This window comes from Coregonus lavaretus (genome assembly GCF_964263955.1).
Source record: "Coregonus lavaretus genome assembly, chromosome: 17".
In the NCBI taxonomy this organism is placed as follows: Eukaryota; Metazoa; Chordata; class Actinopteri; order Salmoniformes; family Salmonidae; genus Coregonus; species Coregonus lavaretus.
The window spans coordinates 30,501,153-30,519,222 of record NC_140004.1 but is presented as its reverse complement, the minus strand read 5'-3'; positions in this window follow the sequence as shown (position 1 = coordinate 30,519,222).

Sequence of the window (18,070 nt, the reverse complement as noted above, 5' to 3'; positions counted from 1 at the left end):
CAGATGTATACAAAATGGTGTCGTCTGCGTAGAGGTGGATCTGAGAGTCACCAGCAGCAAGAGCGACATCATTGATATACACGGAGAAAAGTGTCGGCCCAAGAATTGAACCCTGTGGCACCCCCATAGAGACTGCCATAGGTCCAGACAACAGGCCCTCCGATTTGACACACTGAACTCTATCTGAGAAGTAGTTGGTGAACCAGGCGAGGCAGTCATTTGAGAAACCAAGGCTATTTAGTCTGCCAATAAGAATGCGGTGGTTGACAGAGTCGAAAGCCTTGGCCAGGTCGATGAAGACGGCTGCACAGTACTTTCTATTATCAATCGCGGTTATAATATCGTTTAGGACCTTGAGCGTGGCTGAAGTGCATCCATGACCAGTTCGGAAACCGGATTGCATAACGGAGAAGGTACGGTGGTATTCGAAATGGTCGGTGATCTGTTTGTTAACTTGGCTTTCAAATACTTTCGAAAGGCAGGGCAGGATGGATATAGGTCTGTAGCAGTTTGGATCTAGAGTGTCACCCCCTTTGAAGAGGGGGATGACCGCGGCAGCTTTCCAATCTCTGGGGATCTCAGATGTTATGAAAGAGAGGTTGAACAGACTAGTAATAGGGGTTGCGACAATTTCGGCGGCTAGTTTTAGAAAGAAAGGGTCCAGATTGTCTAGCCCAGCTGATTTGTAGGGGTCCAGATTTTGCAGCGCTTTCAAAACATCAGCTGTCTGAATTTGTGTGAAGGAGAAGCGGGGGGGGCATGGGCAAGTTGCAGCGGAGGGTGCAGAGTTGGTGGCCGGGGTAGTGGTAGCCAGATGGAAAGCATGGCCAGCTGTAGCAAAATGCTTGTTGAAATTCTCGATTATTGTAGATTTATCGGTGGTGATAGTGTTTCCTAGCCTCAGTGCAGTGGGCAACTGGGAGGAAGTGCTCCCATTCTCCATGGACTTTACAGTGTCCCAAAACTTTTTGGAGTTAGTGCTACAGGATGCAAATTTCTGTTTGAAAAAGTTAGCCTTTGCTTTCCTGACTGCTTGTGTATATTGGTTCCTAACTTCCCTGAAAAGTTGCATATCGCGGGGGCTATTTGATGCTAATGCAGTACGCCACAGGATGTTTTTGTGCTGGTCAAGGGCAGTCAAGTCTGAGGAGAACCAGGGGCTATATCGGTTCTTAGTTCTGTATTTTTTGAATGGGGCATGTTTATTTAAGATTGAGAGGAAATTACTTTTAAGGAACAACCAGGCATCCTATCATCTAACGTTAAGAGTCTACGACCATGTCTCAGGGCAAGTACTGTATGTGTCTAATGTCCTCGTTGATGCATAATCAAACATACTATAAAAGAGCCTGATAAAACACTGAAACAGTAGTGGATCATTTTTCTCAGAATAATGAACAGCTACAAAAGCAGTGGAAAACAAGAGATCAGTAACATGCGTCGCGACCACAGCACAATCAACATGGCTATTTTTACAAATCGCCCTCAAAAGAAATGTAAACATGCCTTAGTATTATAGGCCGTATCTTAAAACAAATGTACCAACCACATTTATGCTTCCTGCTCTACAGCATAATGATCTACGCTACATTACTTCAGGCCAAACATACATCTGATTGACTGTTTGGTTTCCTCTAAATACGCTATGCTCTTTTCCAAATTCAATAAATAAAGTATATATACACATAGGAATAAAGACTGGGTGAAACAATATGCAGGGGTAAAATTAGTGGTTTGGTTGGTGGAGATTAAACATTGAGCCATTTCCTGGCCACCTGGCCGAATTAAGGCTCAGTTTCAGACCATGAGCCAATGTGCATTCTTTGGACCTGAATTTCATACATGCTAACTGTCTCCCAGCCTCCCATTGTCTCCATAATAAAATAAAGAGTAATATGATTCACTGAAAAACATGTAAGCAAACCTCTCTGACTAGCCACCACCATACACCATCAGTCCCCCTCACATTTCAAAGACAAAGTAATAGTTTTCCAGTGCGCCTTGGTGTACGACTTCCAGATCCTAACGTCGGTACAAATGTCACACTTTACAATATAACAGCGGTTTAGTCTTAGTTAGTTCTTCTGAATTAGAATGCCAGAAATGCAGAAGGTATCTTGTCTCCTGAGTGGCGCAGTGGTCTAAGGCACTGCATCGCAGTGCTAGCTGTGCCACTAGAGATCCTGGTTCGAATCCAGGCTCTGTCGCAGCCGGCCGCGACCGGAAGACTCATGGGCGGCGCACAATTGGCCTAGCGTTGTCCAGGGTAGGGGAGGGAATGGCCGGCAGGGATGTAGCTCAGTTGATAGAGCATGGTGTTTGCAACGCCAGGGTTGTGGGTTCGATTCCCACGGGGGACCAGTTTGAAAAAAAAAAAAAAAAAAAAAAAAAAACATATGTATTCACTAACTGTAAGTCGCTCTGGATAAGAGCGTCTGCTAAATGACTAAAATGTAAATGTAATATGAAGCCAACCCATAACAGACACAAAAACTGAAAGCTCAACCAAGTATACACCAACTCATAGGGTTATGGAAATCCTAGTTCACTGCATATTTATGTAATTTAATCATGGCATTAGTTTTCCCAACATCTGTTCTCCTGTTTTCCTCCCCTTCCCATTAGTTACAGTAGTAAGCCTGCCTGCCTGGTCTGCCCTGCCCTGCCTGCCTGGTCTGCCTGCTGCCTGGCCTGTGTGGGTGACTGGGATCCTCCAGAGGGCTGTGCTGTGGCCATGGAGTGAGTTCTGATTAGAGGTCCATACTGGCGTCTGGACGAGGTGCTGAGGGATGAGTTCATTTGTAAGACCCCAGTCGTGTCCAATGTGCAGCGGGCAGGAGGAGTGGGACGCAGGCTTCGCTTTATCGGGTTGCTGCACACAGGAACAGGTGCTTAGGACAGATGACAGAGGAGACGATTGGACTGACACAGAGGAGACGATTGGACTGACAGGCAGGCCAGCTACTGGATGATTGATGAGTTACAGGCTGCGTCTGAAATGGCACCCTATTCCCTATATAGTGCACTACTTGGTCGGGCAGCAGCACACAAGCCTAAGATCACCATGCGCAATGCCAAGTGTCGGCTGGAGTGGTGTAAAACTCGTCACCAGTGGACTCTGGAGCAGTGGAAACGCTTTCTCTGGAGTGATGAATCACGCTTCACCATCTGGCAGTCCGACGGACTAATCTGGGTTTGGTGGATGCCAGGAGAATGCTACCTGCCCCAAAGCATAGTACCAACTGTAATGTTTGGTGGAGGAGGAATAACGTTCTGGGGCTGTTTTTCATGGTTCGGGCTAGGCCCCTTAGTTCCAGTGAAGGGAAATCTTAACGCTAGAGCATGACATTCTAGACCAGCGATCATCAACTAGATTCAGCTGCGGCCCGATAATTTCTTGAGCGGATGGTCGGGGGGCCGGAACATAACTACAAATAATTTGTAGACTGAAAATTGACTGCAAGAAGCCCAAACAGATATAATGTTTGATTAAAACAATCATTTCAAACCTTGCTTACATTTGTATACGATCTTGTGTCTCTCTATTATGTGTGGGAACACTTGAGAACATATTTCTTAAATAAAAATCACTTGGAGCTGATTTCCTGGTGTTTTTCCAGTCTTATGTCCAACAACGTTTGTTTGTTTTTACAAATGTTGTTGTTTTTTGTTGTTTTTGCTCAGAAAACTTGGGGGGGCCAAATAAAACCAATTTAATCCATTTTAGAATAAGGCTGTAACGTAACAAAATGTGGAAATGGGGAAGGGGTCTGGATACTTTCCGAATGCACTGTATCTCCTTCGCATAGAGTTGATCAGGCTGTTGATTGTGGCCTGTGGAATGTTGTCCCACTCCTCTTCAATGGCTGTGCGAAGTTGATTAGCGGGAACTGGAACATGCTGTCGTACACGTCGATCCCGAGCATCCCAAACATGCTCAATGGGTGACATGTCTGGTGAGTATGCAGGCCATGGAAGAACAGGAACATTTTCAGCTTCCAGATCCTTGCGACATGGGGCTGTGCATTATCATGCTGAAACATGAGGTGATGCCAGCGGATGAATTGCACGACAATGGGCCTAAGGATCTCGTCACGGTATCTCTGTGCATTCAAATTGCCATCGATAAAATGCAGTTATGTTCATTGTCCGTAGCTTATGCCTGCCCATACCATAACCCCACTGCCACCATAGGGCACTCTGTTCACAACGTTGACATCAGCAAAGCACTCACGCACACAACGCCATACACGCTGTCTGCCATCTGCTCGGTACAGTTGAAACTGGGATTAATCCATGAAGAGCACACTTCTCCAGCATGCCAGTGGCCATCGAAGGTGAGCATTTGCCCACTGAAGTCGGTTACGTCCCTGGTGAGGACGACATTTGCAATATGAGCACTTGTTGTCTCTCAAATACATCTTTACAGTTGTTGGTTAGCTAAGCTAGTGAATTTTTGCCATATTAGTATAAACATGACATCAGTCAAAACACCTCAAAATAATACATGGTATTAATAAGATACAACGAGCCACCTACGATTCCACACAAGGCAGCTTCTTGTCATTGTTGCAAGCTATCTGACCGTTCAGAATAATAACAAGACACACACCTTCCGGCCACGTCGATGCGCGTGCAGCATTTGTGACGTTGTCAGCCAACCGTCTATAAGGAATAGGGTGCCATTTTGGACAAAAAAAAGGCTGCTCTGTGCTCTCCTCCAGCTCAGGAATTCACCCCCATCTCCTGCTCTGATCATTATACATGGAAGAGGAATGCATGGAGAATCTGGATGGAGGGGCTGCGTAGCCTACAGGCTGTACCAGGTCCCACTCATCGAATAGTACAAATACTTATTTCAAATCTGTCATGACATATCGTTGTGAGGAAATGAAGCAAGACAGTTTGCCTCCTGAAAAACAAGTTTGAGATCATGCAAGAGAAATCACATTTATAAACCATGCAAAGGAAATAATTCACATCGCATGATATCAGTGGCGACCCGCCATTCTGGGCAGGTGAGCCCCACCTGTTTAGCAAAAATAAATAAATAATAATAATTTAAAATGGCCTGTTTTGCATGTTATTCTGGCATTCATTTGTATTACATACAGTTGAAGTCGGAAGTTTACATGCACTTAGGTTGGAGTCATTAAAAATCATTTTTCAACCACTCCACAACTTCTTGTTAACAAACTATCGTTTTGGCAAGTCGGTTAGGACATCTACTTTGTGCATAACACAAGTAATTTTTCCAACAATTGTTTACAGACAGATTATTTCACTTATAATTCACTGTATCACAATTCCAGTGGGTCAGAAGTTTACATACACTAAGTTGACTGTGCCTTTAAACAGCTTGGAAAATTCCAAAAAATGATGTCATGGCTTTAGAAGCTTCTGAAAGGCTAATTGACATAATTTGAGTCAATTGGAGGTGTACCTGTGGATGTATTTCAAGGCCTACCTTCAAACTCAGTGCCTCTTTGCTTGACATCATGAGAAAATCAATAGAAACAAAAAAGAATTGTAGACCTCCACAAGTCTGGTTCATCCTTGGGAGCAATTTCCAAACGCCTGAAGGTACCACGTTCATCTGTACAAACAATAGTACGCAAGTATAAACACCATGGGACAACACAGCCATCATTCCGCTCAGGAAGGAGACGCGTTCTGTCTCCTAGAGATGAATGTACATTGGTGCGAAAAGTGCAAATAAATCCCAGAACAACAGCAAAGGACCTTGTGAAGATGCTGGGGGAAACGGGTACAAAAGTATCTATATCCACAGTAAAACGAGTCCTATATCGACATAACCTGAAAGGCTGCTCAGCAAGGAAGAAGCCACAGCTCCAAAACTGCCATAAAAAAGCCAGACTACAGTTTGCAACTGCACATGGGGACAAAGATCATCATGGAGAAATGTCCTCTGGTCTGATGAAACAAAAACAGAACTGTTTGGCCATAATGACCATCGTTATGTTTGGAGGAAAAAGGGGGACCTTGCAAGCCGAAGAACACCATCCCAACTGTGAAGCACTGGGGTGGCAGTATCATGCTGTGGGGGTGCTTTGCTGCAGGGGGGACTGGTGCACTTCACAAAATAGATGGCATCATGAAGAAGGAAAATTATGTGGATATATTGAAGCAACATCTCAAGACATCAGTCAGGAAGTTAAAGCTTGGTCGCAAATGGGTCTTCCAAATGACAATGACCCCAAGCATGCTTCCAAAGTTGTGGCAAAATGGCTTAAGGACAACAAAGTCAAGGTATTGGAGTGGCCATCACAAAGCCCTGACCTCAATCCTATAGAACATTTGTGGGCAGAACTGATAAAGCGTGTCCGGACAAGGAGGCCTACAAACCTGACTCAGTTGCACCAGTTCTGTCAGGAGGAATGGGCCAAAATTCACCCAACTTATTGTGGGAAGCTTGGGAAGGCTACCCGAAACATTTGACCCAAGTTAAACAATTTAAAGCCAATGCTACCAAATACTAATTGAGTGTATGTAAACTTCTGACCCACTGGGAATGTGATGAAAGAAATAATAGCTGAAATAAATCACTCTACTATTATTCTGACATTTCACATTCTTAAAATAAAGTGGTGATCCTAACTGACCTAAGACAGGGAATTTTTACAACGATTAAATGTCAGGAATTGTGAAAAACTGAGTTTAAATGTATTTGGCTAAGGTGTATGTAAACTTCCGACTTCAACTGTACATAATTTATGCAGCAGCATACAAGACATACTCTAGAAAGAGGCCAGAGTTTCCGACTTGGAATTCCGAGTTGGATGATGGTTTTCCCGAGTTCCCAGTTGTCTTGAACATGGCAGAAGTCATGCTGGCCCATGGTGTTGCGTGTGAATGTTTATCCTTTTAAGCTTGGAAAAGAGACCCTTTCAGACAGATGTTTTAAATCCTTAAACTCAGACTTGGACCACACACCCTCTCCACCGAATAGCAGGCAGGGGAAGCAAAATAGTGATTTCTTTGCTATGCTCTGTTAGCCACTGATTCCTTCCAAACCACTCATTGTTGAATTTGCGATTTCCGACTTGTTGTGTAATGTTTATGTCCGATGGCCTATGAGCACCGATATGTTTTATCTATAACGTCTCTTCATATGACAAGGATTGAAAAGTATTTGTCAGTAGATTGTCAACATGATTCATGATGATGACTACTTGTCTAGCTAGATAGCTTGGATTTTGAAAGTATGATGTTGAGATGATCAGTCCATTCAAAGCTATAGTAGATATAAAGTGATTTGACATAATTCTATCTGTGCCAATGACCTTGAGCCTTCTTGGATGGGCACTTCTAATGTAAATCTATTCTGCGGTGACGTAATGTGCCCATGAGTGACAGAACATTGAGCCAATCACGCCGCAACTAGAGAAGATTACCAACGTCTACGCTCTGTGCTTTCGCTGGCTGCCCCTCCACCACAGAAAGCACTGAGCTAGACTGAAACACCTGCATGAACAAATAGTGCTGAACAAATAGGCATATCGACTACGCCAGTCTTCGCTCGTGCTCATTAACGTCTTAATCGAAATTACGGCTTGCCTCTTATGCGCTCATCGTTCCCTTATGCCATAGTTTGTACATCTACATTTATATATTTCTTATATAGGTCTTATATTAGTATCTTATTCATAATTTTAGGCAATGTTGGAATGATGCATTTCATCGTTTTGCTTACTTTGTGTATTATAATTAGCTCATGTACTTTTCTCCATGAGAACAGGATACTATATAATGCTGTTGGGTCTGTAACCATGTTAGCCAGTAACAGTCTCTTCCCATTCAACTATATTTTTTACAACAAAAATTCTGTAATAGACCCATGTAATTCCAGTTGATATTGCGAGGGTTGTTTTGTTTGCACAATGCGCTGTCTGTGCGTCGGTATATTGTCTATAAAAGTGGATCCTTGTGATTGTATTTTCCTTCCTTTTTAGACCAGATAGGCCTACTAAAATACTTCAAATGGTAGGCCAACCGCATCTCTCTCGCTCACTCTCTCTCTCTGTTGTGACTTAAAGAATCATTTATCTGAACTAACATCTGAATTTCTGTCGGTGTCCATTTTGAAAGTGCAGAACGAAGGCCTACCTCGTCGCAGCTCGTTTGCTTGCACTTGCTTATACTAAGCTAAGTGTTAATGACATAAGAACAAACATGTTGAATTTACTGAACATAAATGTAATAATGTTTGTGTATGGTTCAAAACTCAAAACTCATGTCGGCATTCATTATTATTGAAGGGGAATGCGGTTCTTATCGAGTTACACAAATCAACAAGGAGTCAGTAGAAACCATATTTATTTAAGCAAGTGAGCCATTTCAGCTATTGTTTTTTATAAAGGCAGTAAATGAAGCTGAATGAACTGTTTCGCTGACAGACGAGGCTCCGCTCATTGCCAGGTGTAGCGTTGGTAAGGATTCACTCCATGGTGCTGAAAGGAAAGCTCCGCTGTCGGGACAGTTTTATGTAGGCCCTAACAGTTTGTCGGCACCATTTGTCACCATTTGTTATAGTGCAATTAATGTATTATTTAGTGTTGTGTTTTGTAGTGGCTTTGCTGATTTACATGCTAAAATCACAAGTGCATGATATGTACTCACAGTAACGTTACAGTACTTGGGAAAGTAAATTCTAACAGCATGATTCCCTTTGGGAGTTAAACAACAGGGCCCTGCCAATACACTGTTCCCATTATGCCTATCCAGGTACCCTGACAGAGGTGGTGTCAGGCCTGCATGTTCCCCCGATCCGTCACCGCTAGCAACACAACAACCGCCCCACCCCATCAATGTCCTGTTACCGTGACGACTGCCTGAGGGTGGAGGGAGTAGGGGGGTAGTAAACTTTCCACATCACAGAGGGAGTGGAGGAGAGGAGGGACTGGATTGTACATCTTAAGAGATTTATATGGAGCTACCAATTCCACCATGAAGAATTGAGCAGAGAATAAAGCACCATGAAAATGCCTCCACTTCAGCGCCAACAGTTAATCCAAATGATCTCTGGCTAGGCTCTCCTAACTCCCCTACACCTGTTCGCTTGGCCTGGCCTCCAAGAGGGAGAGGGAGAGGGCTCTGCTGCCAACTGGATCTTCACACAGAGGTTCAGAGGGAAGGCAAATGTTGTTGTTTGCTGGCTGAGATGTTTGAAAATCCAATGAGGAGGTTGGAGAAGAGCTCAAGCCCCCTGGTCAGCAGATTCAGCTCAAATGGCAGGAGTCAGCTTTGGTAATATTGACATTTAGAGGATAAGACTAATATAAAATACCAACCACATGTACATAGCTGCTCAAATAACACCTTTAGAAACATCCAAGGGATCCTTTCAAGAACAGGACAGATGACTGAAGAAAAATAGAATAATTTACCTTTGTGACAAAATGGCAAAGATAAATATGAAATAGTAGCGCTGAGGGGATACAGACATTACAAACAGACCGGTGGAGAAATCCTTATACTGTGTGATTCCATCTCAGCAGGACATAATTGCGAACCTGATCACCATGTCTGCAGGCAGCTCTTCAGTTGATTTTGTATATGGCAACAATCTAGGCAAGGGACGGAAGAGGGCCTAAGAGAGGGAGGGAAAGAGGGAGAGAAAATAGAGGGGGAAAAGATAGAATAAACAAGAGATCCACTGTGCTTTTTCCTGGGTATGTCAAACTGCCGGTCCTTCACAGGTCCAGAGATCCACATCTACCGTACCACAAGAGGACAAAATGAACCCTCCATCCATAGCACTATCAATCTGCTCAATCTGATTACTACATCAAGAGCTCCGAAGGAAGAGGAAGATTATGGATCATTATTTTATAGGGAGCTTTCTGTTCAATAAAAAGTTGGAATTTGCTGCCATGACTAGTATTGATTTGTATGCAGCTTTTCACTGTGTGATAATACCCAGGCAGCCCCCATTAAACCAGCCCAGCGCAGGCAGGGAAAGGAGGGATGGAGGGATTCGGACACTCATGTCCTCTAGGGTATTCTATCCATTCTCCCTTCACAGGCATCACAGATGACATTTATATAAGTACAGCCTCAACACACTAAAAGAGGCACACAAAAAATGACAATATAAGTTGAAGAAAAAAAAGAAAATTGTCCATGTCAAATAACTACATAAAAAAAAAAAAAAATTTCTGACTGAACAGGAGCGCAAGATAATGAAAAAATAAACCGATTTGGTGTTATTTAAAAAGCACAGGGAAAGGGAAGCTAGGCCGCCGAGGTGAAAAAGTCAGCCTGGAGATAAGGAGCTTTAAACAGCTGAATGACCCAGGTGGCTAATACACGGAGGCAGAGAGGCGCTCATCCATGTGTGGATCTAAAGAGTGATACGCGCTCTCTCAAAGCCCGCCCAATTTCATTACAATGCTCATGTGGTAGCTGTCAAATAGCATTGTGAAAGGTCCAATCCCTCAGTGCTGCTTAACCACTTAGCCACGGCCTTAACGGAGAAGGTCCATTTAACATGCACTGGGAGATGTGCATCAGGCTCCCCATTTGGTGTTTATAGTAGTACCATGTGGAAGTATAGGGATCCAGTACAGTATTTGGGGGGGATTTAGCATTACTAACACCCACCAAACCCCAAGCAGCTCTTTCAACTAGATTTCAACTTTGCCAGAGCACAATGGCCTCTGTGTGTGTGTGTGTGTGTGTGTGTGTCATGTAATGTGTGTGTGTGTCGTGTGTTTGTGTGTCATGTGTAGTGTGTGTGTGTGTGTCTCATGTAATGTGTGTGTCGTGTGTGTGTGGCATGTGTAGTATTGCATTTGTGTGTGTGTCATGTGTAGTGTGTGTGTGTGTGTGTGTGTGTGTGTGTCTCATGCCCTACAAAGCGCTGCAGAGTTGTTAGGACCTTGATATTTCCAGGGCACACTAATGGCTGCAGGGTAAACAGGGGATGATGTGGGGGAGAGGCCCAATCAGACAAGCAGGAACCAGGGTTGGGCTGGCCAGGGTGGCTGCTGGGGCATCAGCCATGGTGGGGACTGGACTGGTCTAGTTCAGGGGTCCCCAACTACATTCAGCCGTGGGCGGATGGTCAGGGGGACAGAATATAATTATATAAAATGTGTTCACTGCAAATTGACCGCCAAAAGCCAAAACAGATATTTGACAAAAACATAATCATTTCAAACCTTGATTACATAGGGATACGATCATATATCACTCTCTATTTATGCATGGGAATACTTGAGAACAGATGTCCTATATAAAAATGACTGAGCTGATTTTACAGTTTATGTCCACCACGAAAATTCAAAACATGTATTTAGCTAACAAAAACATATGGAAATGTCTGCTCTACCCAAAATTACAACCAAATAATTGCAGCATTACCGCAAAAATGGAAAAGGAAAGTGGAAGGTAGAAAAAGTAAGGAACTTGTCTGTCGGCCCAGCATTAAAATAATTTAATTGGATAAATAAAAAAGTATACCAGTTTCATTTAAGGACCAAAGGATTGACAGCCGTCCCATATAGATTGCAAAATAGTTGAGAAGAGATTTTTGACGTACCAATTCCATGGCATAGTGTTTATGAATTGATACGCAAAACGACGCCGGATTCAAAACTTAGAATTTTTCAATTTGAATTATTATATAAAATTCTTGCCACCAATAGAATGTTATTTATATGGGGGATACAATCTTCCCAGCTCTGCAGATTTTGCTGCGAAGAGACAGAATCATTAGATCATTTGTTTTGGTACTGTCCATTTGTAGCTTGTTTTTGGACACAGGTCCAGGAATGGCTAAAGGATTGCAATATTTACCTGGCGCTAACCCTGCAGATAGCACTACTGGGTGATCTGAAAAGTCATAGTCAATTGATCAATAATATAATAATACTTTTAGCAAAAATGTTTATTTTCAATTTACGATCTGTAGAAACAATGAGAATAGAAAGGTTCAGAACTTTTATAAAACATCACAGTACAGTTGAAAAATATATGGCAAATAGAAATCCAATATACATGGTGTTAAGAGATAGATGGGAGGTGTTGAATGGAGCTGAAGGATGGGACTAATAACAACAACTAATAACAACAAGATAACTAATGTAAAGCATAAGTGTGTCCATAATAAGTAAATAGGTTATAGGTTGAGAGCGTTTGTGAAAGAGCACAGTTAGAAAAATATGGCATATAGAAGCAAACCAGATTGACATCATGAAAATGAACGGAGGAAGTTCAGGAGTAAAAACAAACAGAATATAATTATTGTACAATTTGACTGTCCATAAAATGTGTATAGTATGTATGGGCTGGCAGTAGAGGCCTAAGCATTGTTCTTCACTAGTTTATTCCAATTGGGGAAGGGGTGGTGGGGTTGGAAAGTATTGAAGAATGTGTGTGTGTGTATGGATGTACAGTGAAGGAAAAAAGTATTTGATCCCCTGCTGATTTTGTACGTTTGCCCACTGACAAGGAAATGATCAGTCTATAATTTTAATGGTAGGTTTATTTGAACAGTGAGACAGAATAACAAAAAATTACAGAAAAACGCATATCAAAAATGTTATAAATTGATTGGCATTTTAATGAGGGAAATAAGTATTTGACCCCTCTGCAAAACATGATTTAGTACCTGCAAAACATGATTGCCGACAAGGGCAAAACCCTTGTCGGCAATCACAGAGGTCAGACGTTTCTTGTAGTTGGCCACCAGGTTTGCACACATCTCAGGAGGGATTTTGTCCCACTCCTCTTTGCAGATCTTCTCCAAGTCATTAATGTTTCGATGCTGACGTTTGGCAACTCGAACCTTCAGCTCCCTCCACAGATTTTCTATGGGATTAAGGTCTGGAGACTGGCTAGGCCACTCCAGGACCTTAATGTGCTTCTTCTTGAGCCACTCCTTTGTTGCCTTGGCCGTGTGTTTTGGGTCATTGTCATGCTGGAATACCCATCCACGACCCATTTTCAATGCCCTGGCTGAGGGAAGGAGGTTCTCACCCAAGATTTGACGGTACATTGCCCCGTCCATCGTCCCTTTGATGCAGTGAAGTTGTCCTGTCCCCTTAGCAGAAAAACACCCCCAAAGCATAATGTTTCCACCTCCATGTTTGACGGTGGGGATGGTGTTCTTGGGGTCATAGGCAGCATTCCTCCTCCTCCAAACACGGCGAGTTGAGTTGATGCCAAAGACCTCGATTTTGGTCTCATCTGACCACAACACTTTCACCCAGTTCTCCTCTGAATCATTCAGATGTTCATTGGCAAACATCAGACGGGCATGTAAATGTGCTTTCTTGAGCAGGGGGCGCTGCAGGATTTCAGTCCTTCACGGCGTAGTGTGTTACCAATTGTTTTCTTGGTGACTATGGTCCCAGCTGCCTTGAGATCATTGACAAGATCCTCCCGTGTAGTTCTGGGCTGATTCCTCACCGTTCTCATGATCATTGCAACTCCACAAGGTGAGATCTTGCATGGAGCCCCAGGCCGCGGGAGATTGACAGTTCTTTTGTGTTTTGTCACCTTCTCACCAAGCTGCTTGGCGATGGTCTTGTAGCCCATTCCAGCCTTGTGTATGTCTACAATCTTGTCCCTGACATCCTTGGAGAGCTCTTTGGTCTTGGCCATGGTGGAGAGTTTGGAATCTGATTGATTGATTGCTTCTGTGGACAGGTGTCTTTTATACAGGTAACAAGCTGAGATTAGGAGCACTCCCTTTAAGAGTGTGTTCCTGATCTCAGCTCGTTACCTGTATAAAAAGACACCTGGTAGCCAGACATTTTTCTGATTGAGAGGGGGTCAAATACTTATTTCCCTCATTAAAATTAATTTATAACATTTTTGACATGCGTTTTTCTGGATTTTTTTGTTGTTATTCTGTCTCACACTGTTCAAATAAACCTACCATTAAAATTATAGACTGATCATTTCTTTGTCAGTGGGAAAACGTACAAAATCAGCAGGGGATCAAATACTTTTTTCCCTCACTGTATTTGCGAGAAAAATTAGATAGGTGTCTTGTACACCATTCATTATTTTTTAAAACTTTTTTTACTACTGCTCGACTAAAGAAATCTCGGTCGACCAAAAGCCTATCGACCAAACAATCGACCAGTCGACTAAATGGAGTCAGCCCTAATTTAAATTACCTTGTTCATACGTCTTTCTGAGCGGTTAACTGTTAAACCATGCTCTAAATACTTCATGCCTTGTTGCAAACATATTGATATACTTACAGTAAACAAAGACAGGCCCTGCAGGCTGGAAGCCTTATCCGATTCTGTCTCCTATCTCAGTATCTATCTGAACTTCATGGCTAAGTTGGATGCTTGGCGGTGTCCAAAATGGCACCCTGTTCCCTATATAGTGCACTACTTTTGACCAGAGTCCTATGGGAACTGGTCAAAAGAAGTGCAATATATATGGAATAAGGTGCCATTTGCGAAGCACTCCTTGTTTCACGTCACCATCACACAGGGGTCAGAGATGATTGCAGACGGGCTAGAGTTGGTCCGGTGCTCATTACCGGCATGGCTGTGCCTTACATTTTCTACTGCTTGAGTAGTGTCACCTCCTACACAATATTGGCTCTAAAATATGATGTGTACCTACTACCGGCACCTAAATATGAAGAGTACCAGCACCCAAAATGAATAGTCACCTAGGGCCTATTTCAGTCCACTTCAAGCAACTTCTCTGCACTAAAGGTATTTGGTTTCACACCAACAGTGATTGGAGAGTAGAGTAACCCACTTGAAGCAAAAATAGGTCCACTTGTCCTCTTCTCTCTAGAATAGCTTACATCCCAGGCCTGGTTATCAACCTGTGCTCTACACTAGTATTGATAGAAAAACAATGCTGTTCCATGTACATCTGAACTGGGGAAAGTGTTGGACTCTCACCTCTTGGACCTGGGCTGTCACAGACAAACAAACACACAGCTACAGTACAACCGTATGGCTACACTGCAACTGTTCCCCATACATAGTTTTCCCACATTTTGTTGTGATACAGCCTGAATTTAAAATAGATTACAATGAGATTTTGTGTAACTGATCTACACACAATACCCCATAATGTCAAGTAGAATTATGTTTTTAGAAATGTTTACAAATTAATGAAAAATGAAAAGATGAGTAATTCAATCCTTTTGTTGGCAAGCCTAAATAAGTTCAGGAGTAAAAATGTGCTTAACAAGTCACATAATACATTGCATAATAGTGTTTAACATGATTTTTAAATGACTACCCCATCTCTGTACCCCACACAAACAATTATCTGTAAGGTCCCTCAGCCGAGCAGTGAATTTCAAGCACAGATTCAACCATAAAGACCAGGGAAGTGTTCCAATGGTTCGCAAAGGAGGGCACCTATTGGTAGATGGGTATATATATATATATATATATATATATATATATATATATATATATATATATATATATATATATATACACACACACACACATACACACACAGTGGGGGAAAATAGTATTTAGTCAGCCACCAATTGTGCAAGTTCTCCCACTTAAAAAGATGAGAGAGGCCTGTAATTTTCATCATAGGTACACATCAACTATGACAGACAAATTGAGAATTTTTTTCTCCAGAAAATCACATTGTAGGAGTTTTTATAAATTTATTTGCAAATTATGGTGGAAAATAAGTACCAAGTCCCTGACTTGTTGATGCCCACTCATACTCATAAATCGTGCATGATTTACCGAGAACTGCTTAACACGACAGCCAGTGAATTAGCTCTTTTACAGGCGGATCACTGCATGGCTATCACTCACAGCCGGCTCACTGTTGTGGCTCCAAGGTGAAAGGCTGTGGCCCGTCACCCGTCTCCCTGCATCGGGGGGTCAATTGGGGCGAAACGGCCACACACAACGTTTTACACAGACCCACCCCTCTTTACACTCATCCTAAGGAGTTGTATCTCCCTGGCTGGCTGGCTGCACTGTGGAAGGAGCCTACCATAACATAATGAAGGTGTGTACAGTGGGGGGAAAAAGTATTTAGTCAGCCACCAATTGTGCAAGTTCTCCCACTTAAAAAGATGAGAGAGGCCTGTAATTTTCATCATAGGTACACGTCAACTATGACAGACAAATTGAGGAAAAAAAATCCTGAAAATCCCATTGTAGGATTTTTAATGAATTTATTTGCATATTATGGTGGAAAATAAGTATTTGGTCACCTACAAACAAGCAAGATTTCTGGCTCTCACAGACCTGTAACTTCTTCTTTAAGAGGCTCCTCTGTCTTCCACTCGTTACCTGTATTAATGGCACCTGTTTGAACTTGTTATCAGTATAAAAGACACCTGTCCACAACCTCAAACAGTCACACTCCAAACTCCACTAAGGCCAAGACCAAAGAGCTGTCAAAGGACACCAGAAACAAAATTGTAGACCTGCACCAGGCTGGGAAGACTGAATCTGCAATAGGTAAGCAGCTTGGTTTGAAGAAATCAACTGTGGGAGCAATTATTAGGAAATGGAAGACATACAAGACCACTGATAATCTCCCTCGATCTGGGGCTCCACGCAAGATCTCACCCCGTGGGGTCAAAATGATCACAAGAACGGTGAGCAAAAATCCCAGAACCACACGGGGGGACCTAGTGAATGACCTGCAGAGAGCTGGGACCAAAGTAACAAAGCCTACCATCAGTAACACACTACGCCGCCAGGGACTCAAATCCTGCAGTGCCAGACGTGTCCCCCTGCTTAAGCAAGTACATGTCCAGGCCCGTCTGAAGTTTGCTAGAGTGTATTTGGATGATCCAGAAGAGGATTGGGAGAATGTCATATGGTCAGATGACACCAAAATATAACTTTTTGGTAAAAACGCAACTCGTCGTGTTTGGAGGACAAAGAATGCTGAGTTGCATCCAAAGAACACCATACCTACTGTGAAGCATGGGGGTGGAAACATCATGCTTTGGGGCTGTTTTTCTGCAAAGGGACCAGGACGACTGATCCGTGTAAAGGAAAGAATGAATGGGGCCATGTATCGTGAGATTTTGAGTGAAAACCTCCTTCCATCAGCAAGGGCATTGAAGATGAAACGTGGCTGGGTCTTTCAGCATGACAATGATCCCAAACACACCGCCCGGACAACGAAGGAGTGGCTTCGTAAGAAGCATTTCAAGGTCCTGGAGTGGCCTAGCCAGTCTCCAGATCTCAACCCCATAGAAAATCTTTGGAGGGAGTTGAAAGTCCGTGTTGCCCAGCGACAGCCCCAAAACATCACTGCCCTAGAGGAGATCTGCATGGAGGAATGGGCCAAAATACCAGCAACATTGTGTGAAAACCTTGTGAAGACTTACAGAAAACGTTTGACCTGTGTCATTGTCAACAAAGGGTATATAACAAAGTATTGAGAAACTTCTGTTATTTACCAAATACTTATTTTCCCCCATAATTTGCAAATAAATTCATAAAAAATCCTACAATGTGATTTTCTGGATTTTTTTTCCTCATTTTGTCTGTCATCGTTGACGTGTACCTATGATGAAAATTACAGGCCTCTCTCATCTTTTTAAGTGGGAGAACTTGCACAATTGGTGGCTGACTAAATACTTTTTTTCCCCACTGTGTGTGTGTGTGTGTGTGTATATATATATATATATATATCCATCCCTTTGAGTATGGTGCAGTTACACCGAGTCACTAAAAAGATACAGGCGCCCTTCCGAACTCAGCTGCCGGAGAGGAAGGAAACCACTTAGGGATTTCACCATGAGGCCAATGGTGATTTTAAAACAGTTCCAGAGTTTAATGGCTGGGATAGGAGATAACTGAGGATGGATAAACAACATTGTAGTTAATCCACAATACTAACATAAATGAAAAGAACGAAGCCTGTAAATACAAATATTCCAAAACATGCATCCTGTTTGCTATAAAGGCACTAAAGTAATACTGCCAAAGATTTGGCAAAGAAATTGAAGTTTTGTCCTGAATACAAAGCGTTACGTTTGGGGCAAATCCAACACATCACATTAAAAAAACTGGAGGCCTCTTACACTTCAATGTTGTGCTGCGAAAGTCCTGACGAAACG